The following is a 7,025-nucleotide window of genomic DNA, read 5'->3' as shown; positions in this document are numbered from 1 at the left end:
TGGGAGGCCAGTCACGAATTCATACCCGACTAGGTCGACTGTGACTTCCTCCAGTGAAACAGCCACACACTTTGTGACCTTTGGGAAAGAAACAGGTAATAGAGGTAATTTATTGGAAACTGGGTCTGAAGACTAAAGGATTTAAGGGATTCTAAGGCAATATTAAAACAGAGCTGGCTCTAGCAATAAAGAATTTTCATGAATGGGGCTGCTGACCAGGTAGATTAAGGATTCACTTTTGTACTGAAAAGTTGTGAGCAGGTGAAATGTAGGAGCCACTGCCACAGAAAGGCGGGTAGAAGAGGCGACGTTCAAGGACATATTTTGGTTACATTTCACGTTAGTCATTACGTTCATTTCAGAGCCACTGAGAGTTGTCCTACGCTGTGGGAAGAGAACTCTCAAAGCTGAGGCTGTATTTTCCCAGTGCAGCTACATTCCTTTTTCACTAACTAGCCAATGCTGCCGCCTTATGCAAAGCCGGCACTACGGAGAGGATCTGCTTTACAGAGGCAGGGACGACGCCAATCGGCCTGGGGCAGGCACTGTAGCGTCTAGGTCGGCAAGGGAGGGCCTAAACAGTTCTCGAAACCTTTTCACCCTCGCTCGCAAAACCGTCTTACCAACAGTCAACAAAAGGTAGCTAATACAATGCTAAGCTCAGAGGCCCTCGTTAGACCCAGGAGAGTTGGATGAAGAGCTTGGCACCTTCACTCCCTCCTATTTCCGCAGAGCGCTTCCCGGACGTGGAGTGGAGGCAGCACAAGTCAGACGAGGCTGCAGGGAAGCGCCAGTCTCGCGACCTGGGGAGGGGCTTCAGTGAACCGGCCGGGGGCGGGCCTCCCTCCCAGGTCTCGGAAAAGCTCCGAAAATGGCGGGCGGCAACTCGGCTAGCAGGGCGCGCAGGCGCCACCGTGGCCGTCTTTCTGCCAGCCTCAGGCGGCCCAAGAACCGTCCACAGCGCCCTCACCAAGAGGTATCCGCCGATTGCGATTGGCTGAGCTAGGCTACGGCTCCGTGTGGGGGCGGGGTCTCCACGCAGCGGCCACGTTTCCCGCCCCGCTGGTGCGCGTGCGCGCAATCCCCACAGGAAAGCGTTTGCGCGCGTCCCCGCTGCGGTCCCCAGCTCGCGCCTCAGCTCCCTCCCCTTTCCGGGCAGGCCCGTCCCGTCAGCTAGGCAGTAAGCGCCGCGGCCAGCAGAGGGCGGTCCGGACCCAAGTCTGCAGCGGCGCCATTGGCGTGTGGAAAATGCCACCAGATGGCGGGTTAGGATTGCAGCTCCGTTGAAGGCGCGGCCCCCGCTCCCGAACCCCCGGCGACCACCCCGTAACAACCCCCCCACATCGGGAATAACACACCGGAGACTTTTGGGGGGAAACTAGGTCGACGGCCGGCGGCGCCCGGATGGGCAGCTGAGGTGAGTGCGGGCGGCGGCGACGGCGGCGGGGGGCGGGAAAGGGGGAATGCGGCGGCAGCGGCGCGGGGGCTGGAAGCGCGGATCCAAGATGGAGGCCGGGCGAGAGCGAGAGAGCGAGAGAGCGCGAGCGAGGAGCGGGCGGGCGGGCCGGGCGCGGGCCCCGCGCGGGGGAGGGAGGCCGCGTGGGCCTGTGCGGGGCGCGGCGGTCGCTGGCCGTCCGGGCGCCCAGGGGGCGGCTGTGGGCGCGGCGGGCACCCCAGAGCCCTCGTCCCTCCCCACCCCTCCCGCGGGCCTGAAAATCGTGCCCCCGCCCGCTCGGGCACTACAGCGACGGGCGCGGGAGCCTTTGTGGCGCGCTCGGGCCCGCCGCCAAGCCCGCCCTCCGCCCTCCGCCCCCCCCCCCCCCCGCCCGGACTCTCGGGACTCGCCCGCGCCCGGCGGGGCCGGGCCGAGGCGGGCTGGTGCGAATGCCTTTCGCCGCCCGCCGCCCTGCGTTTCTGCGGTGTTTTAGCGGCGGCGTCGTCACATGACAACAAGCTCGCCTCAGCGGAGGGGCCTGGGGGTCGCTCGGCGTGGCGGCCGGCCGGGGCCTCTTCTTGGTGGGGTGGGGCAGGGGGCTTGCGACTGGGGGAGAGGGGGCTTCGAAGCCAGGCTTTCCCGCTATCTGCCCTCCCCGCCCCCGACGGAGGCCTCACTGTAAAACGTGTCCAGACCGGAGCACTGCCCCGCTAGTTTGCCAATTCCCCGGGAGAAGAGGCCAATAAAAGTTGTTTTCCCTCCTTTCTCGGGGTGGGGGCGGGGTGAAGAGCTGGGAAACTGGAGTGCCTGGAGTTGGACCTGGGCCTCGATTGGAGTGTCTGAACTGGATGCTTCTTGTGTGCCCTAGGGACTTAAAAAATTTTCAGGTCTTAGGATTGTCACGTCACCCTTTCTACCCACATTTGAAATGTTATCGATTCTCTTCACATTGCAGAGAATCGTGCCCGGGGCGTATAAATCATGGGATGGTTTTGGAAGCTTATAGACTCAAAACAGTGCTGTTTGTATGTGACGGTAGCGAATTATTTGCTGTTAAAGTTCTTGTTAAGGTGATGAATATAGTTTATTCCTTCGCGTGGTCGTGACTAGAAAGGACTATATTTTTCATCTTCCTAGGAAATACAGTGTTTGTGAAAGTATTTGAATTAGTATAAAGAAAGTTGTGTGATTTGTAACTTGTGGGATTCGAATACGACTCTACCTTTTAGTTTTCCATGTGTGTTTTAAGAAAATTGCAAATTTTTATGGTGAAATATATACAACAGTGAACATAAAAGGACTTATTTATTGTACGAAATATTGTGCCATGTTCTCATATTTACAGTGATGATTTCAGATTTAAAAAATTGCACAAGGAGAGAAATACTGAAAGATATGGAAAGGGTGTCTACTTGCTTTTGATTTTTGTGAACACGTAACATTGATTGTTTGCTTTCTAAATAAAGTTCTGGGAAACCTACAGGTGTTTTGCTAATTTTTTTCCTTCACATTTATAATAAATGTATTTTAAATTTATTCAAGCAGTTTACCGATGGTCATTTTTACAGCCAGACTACTTTTGAGTGGAAATTTCTCAGTATCCACTTTAGTTTTGATGTTCTGACAAAGCTGAGTTACTGAAATAGATGTGTAAGGTGGGAAATTATGTTACTAGGATTGTTTCCTTTGAAGACAGTAGTAAAATTAACTGTTGATTTCAATGGCGTTTTTAAAGCTTTAAGGGGGGTGTGGTGTAGGGGAAAGAGCTCTGGAAGTTACTTTAAACATTCCCCAGGTTTATTGTCTTTGGGATATCACTCTCTGAGCCTTACTTTTCTCATCACTAAAATGGAAGATTATAAAGTATAGGGTAGTTTAACAAAGCTTAAACATTTTATACAATTTTAGCTTTTCCCTTTGATTCTGGATCTGTGTATTTTCATAATCAGTGCAGTTGCATATAGTGTACTGGGGAAAAAGATACATCTTTTTTGCAGCATGGGTGCATGGGTACAAGAGCACCTGGCTCCAGGCATCAGTCACAATGGGTCTTACTGGCTCAGTGCAGTCTTTATTGCTTGTGGGTGTACTTTTGGTCCCATCAGGGGATGCTTTGCCTTTTGGGTGTTTTGCCTGATTTAAGAGAGGAGCTGGAAAGAGGAGTTTAATCAGTTAGAAAGTACAGACTGATGTCAAAATGGAGGTAGTTGGAAGTTCTCTTCTTCGATTTTTCCCCTTTTCTCTTTGCTGCTTAATCCTATAGTAAAGGAGTATGTTCATTTTCCTCCTTTCTTTCTTTTCTTTTTTTTTTTTTTTTTTTTTTTTTTAGTTTTTAACATTTGTTCATTTTTGACAGCGCGAGCGGGGAGGGGCAGAGAGAGAGGGAGACACAGAATCTGAAGCAGGCTCCAGGCTCTGAACTGTCAGCACAGAGCCCGACACGGAGCTCAAACCCATGAACAGTGAGATCATGACCTGAGTGGAAGCTGGGCACTCAACCCACTGAGCCACCCAGGTGCCCCGGAGTATGTTCATTTTCTTTTGACCTTTAGACTCCCCTTTAATACCCCTTTTTAAAGCTCATCTTCTTAGGCCAGACCCACGCAAGATAATTTCCTTTTTGGCACACTCAACTGATTAGGGACCTTAAATACATATGCAAAATGTTTGCCATGTAACCACCAACTGGAATGATACCCCATTATGTTTACAGGTCCCCTACACTCAAAAGGAAGGTAATTTATAGGATGTGGGTCATTGAGGGTTCTTAGAATTTTGCCTGCCATTGGGAAAGGGGTATCTTTACGTTTGTGTCTTTAGAATCCAGACATATAAGGAGAGCACAGAGGGAGAGCAGTAACCCACTTGATAAATTTACTCATACTTACTTGTCTTTAAACCTTTTACTTTCCCATTATTTCCTCGTACCTCATTTTAAGTGCCTCCCTCTATAAAAATATTTTATTGCATTTAAAAGAAATTAAAAACTAGAATTAAAAAACTTCAGGTAATAAGGCAATAGGAAATTAATTATCATTATTCCTTCATACCTATTGTTTTACCCATTTTAGAGATAAGATTGAATCTAATAAGGTAAGAGATTTTAATGCTTAAGCCATTAAGTGACAGGTAGATTCACATACTGATTGCAGCAGGCAATTGCTGTGGCTTGATTGGTCTGCAGATTGTAAAGAAGTTGTTCTTACGAAAATAGTTATTTGTAAGGGTCAGAGATATTGTTGGTGGAACAAAGAAGGTAGCAGAAGGTGGTATGTGGGATGGTTTGAGTCCAAGAAGCAAAATATTTTCAAGAGTCAATTAGGAGAGTTATAGTTAAGGATATCAAGCTTTAAAGAATATATAAAGAATTTAAAAAATATAGCTCTTCAATATAAAGAGTTAAAATTGTTAGGGGGATACAATTTGATTTCTTAATAGAGAGGTGATATAATAGGGGCTTGGTAAATCTTTGTTAGCTGAATAAGCATATAAATTTTTAGAATTAAGGTATTTCTACCTAAAGCAGGAAGTAGAGACCTAAAAGAATATTCTTACTTAAGCCCCAGGATGAGATGAATCTTGAGATGGGAATTAGGGGAATGCCTGCAGAGAAGGAGGGGTTAGCTTTCTGTCATTTCAATAGTTAAGAGGATAGGATCCTAGCTTCCTACCTTAGTGCTGAGAGAAACCCTGTTTTATTGAGAAATGTGATTCTTTTAAAGTGAGCTTTAAGTAGGTCATAGACCAGTTGGTTTTATAGAATCTTTTCTCCATATAATTCATCCCTTATTGCTTCTCTTAGGTTTTTCCTCCTCCTCTTTTAATTCTGTTTTTGCCAGTTTGTGCTTGAAGGACATCTTAAATCCTACTTTTTTTTTAATAAAATACATTCCTTTGTGCTATGGGCAGAAAGGGTGCACTATTAAGTTGCCCAAATATCTCATAGAGTTTTGCTATAATTAAACAGCTACAGTAATAGCTTTTAACTTGCTAGAAGCTCACAGGTAACAAAAAAATTTTACGTTGTGACCCAATACAAACACACACACACACACACACACACACACACACACACACACGAAATAAAAGTTTCATGAAATAGTATTTAGCCTTTATGTTGTGCTCTCAGATATTTTCAGATTTTGTTTTTTAAATAAAGAATGTTGGTTGCATCTCACCTAAGTGATACCGTGACTTCGAACTGGAGAGCAGTGAATTATACCTTGGTAATCAGGAGGGTGCCAAGTAAAACCATAAGAGGAAACCATTTTGCTTCTGTCAAATTGGCAAACATTAAACATTCTGATAATATCAAGTGTTGGTGAGAATGTGTGAAGAAATTATACTCCTGCTTTTGGCAGTGGTATAAATTGACACAGTTATTTTGCAGAAGAATTTGTTTTATCCTTGATTTCTAGGATAATTTTCACTTGGTCGGAGTATTTCATGTTTCATATTTAATGTTTTGTTTAGGGGTTTGGAGATATTCATAAGGGATATTGCTTTGTAGTTTTCTTTGGTGGTAATGTCTTTGTCAGGTTTCAGTATATGGTTATGATGGCCTCATAAAATAGGTCTGTTTACTGAAATAATTTGTCTAGCATTGATATTCATTCTGAATTGAGTGTTTACTAGAATTCACCAATGGTACCGCCTAGATATGGATTTTTTTTGTGTGGGGGGGAAGGTTTTTGATAACATTCAAATTTAGTTTTGTTAGTAGACATGGCTGTTTAGATTTTTTTTCATCATGTCAGTTTTGATAAATTGTATTTAAACGACATTTGTTCATCTCATTTGATTTATTGATATAAATTGTTTACAAGATTCCCTTGTTATCTTTCTAATGTCTGTAGGATCTGTAGTGGTATCTTCTCTTTAATTTCTGGTGGTGTATGTTCTTTCTTTTTTTCTTGACCAGTTTTCATTCTTGGTTTACCAGTATTTCTGTCTTTTCAGGTAATAACATTGCTACTTTTCTCCATTCATCTTCTCTATCTCATTTTTTTCTTTTCCTTATAATTTTTTTCTTCTACATATTTGCTCTTTTTTCTCTAGTTTCTTTTTAAAATATTTATTTTGAGAGAGAGAGAGAGAGAGAGAGAGAGAGGGAAAAGATGGGTGAGGGGTAAAGAGAGGGAGAGAGAGAATCCCAAGCAGGCTCCATGTTCAGTGCAGAGCCTGATGAGAGGCTCAGTCCCACGAACTGTGAGATCATGACCTGAGCTGAAATCGAGAGTCAGCTGCTCAACAGACTGCTCCACCCAAGTGCCCCATCTCTTTTTTCTAGCTTCTTAAAGTGGAACCTTAGGTCATAAATTTTGGACATTTCTTGTTTTCTTTCCTTCCTCCCTTCCTCCCTTCCTTCCTTCCTTCCTTTTTCTTTTTAATGTTTATTTTGAGGAAGAAAGAGAGTGTGAGTGGGGGGAGGGAAGAGAGAGAGGCAGGCACAGAATCTGAAGCAGGCTGTAGGCTCTGAGCTGTCTGCACAGAGCTTTATGCTTCAACTCATGAACTGTGAGACCATGACCTGAGCTGAAGTCTGACACTTAACTGATTGAACCACCCAGGTGCTCCATAGACATTTCTT

At 45.5% G+C, this 7,025-nt stretch overlaps 1 protein-coding gene across 1 annotated transcript in view; it reads left to right on the top strand.

Annotated features, from left to right (window-relative positions):
• Positions 1 to 1,168: 1,168 nt before the first annotated feature.
• Positions 1,169 to 7,025, top strand: part of STAG1 (stromal antigen 1) — a 403,550-nt gene continuing 397,693 nt past the window's right edge. Inside the window, exon 1 of the mRNA XM_047874276.1 lies at positions 1,169 to 1,417. The gene's annotated coding sequence lies outside the window, so the exon portion shown is untranslated. The remainder of the gene's footprint in view (positions 1,418 to 7,025) is intronic.

Source organism: Prionailurus viverrinus, chromosome C2 (genome assembly GCF_022837055.1).
Source record: "Prionailurus viverrinus isolate Anna chromosome C2, UM_Priviv_1.0, whole genome shotgun sequence".
NCBI classification, from domain to species: domain Eukaryota; kingdom Metazoa; phylum Chordata; class Mammalia; order Carnivora; family Felidae; genus Prionailurus; species Prionailurus viverrinus.
Note: the sequence above shows the minus strand (reverse complement) of the source record. Positions and strands in the feature narration are given on the sequence as shown.